Below are 483 nucleotides of genomic sequence, written 5' to 3'. Positions count from 1 at the left end.
GGCAGGTAGTTTGCTGGGAGGGGTCAGGACTAGGATCTGAATGGCATCTGGAGGATTCCAAGGGTACCCAGCTCTTCCAGCCTCCTGGCCTAGTCCAGCCCTTCTCCTGCAGGGAGGACACTGGGGCCCAGACAGGGGAGGTGACTACCGCAAGGCCACCCAGCAAGAAGGTGACGTTGCCACCCTTCCTCTCCTAAGATCTAATGGGTACAACACACCTGGGCTGCTCTGGCCCCCTTCCTGCTGCTGCCACCCCTGCCGTGCTGCCTCCTGCGTTCCTTCGCGAGCCCCTCTTTCCCCCTGGCTTGGAGCCGTGGTTCACTTGCTCCACATTGGGGCAGCATTTCTTCTCCAGCTCACCAGACCCCAGCCCAGCGCTTCTCACCCCTGGCTGCATTAGTTTCCTGATTTAACTGGGCTGGGACCTGGGCATTTGTATTTCTTTAAATTGAGGTATAAAATGTACACATTAGTGAACACAAA

This window comes from Galeopterus variegatus, unplaced genomic scaffold, assembly GCF_000696425.1.
Source record: "Galeopterus variegatus unplaced genomic scaffold, G_variegatus-3.0.2 Scaffold1700, whole genome shotgun sequence".
In the NCBI taxonomy this organism is placed as follows: Eukaryota; Metazoa; Chordata; class Mammalia; order Dermoptera; family Cynocephalidae; genus Galeopterus; species Galeopterus variegatus.
The sequence above is the reverse complement of the archived record's forward strand: the minus strand, read 5'-3'. Positions refer to the sequence as shown.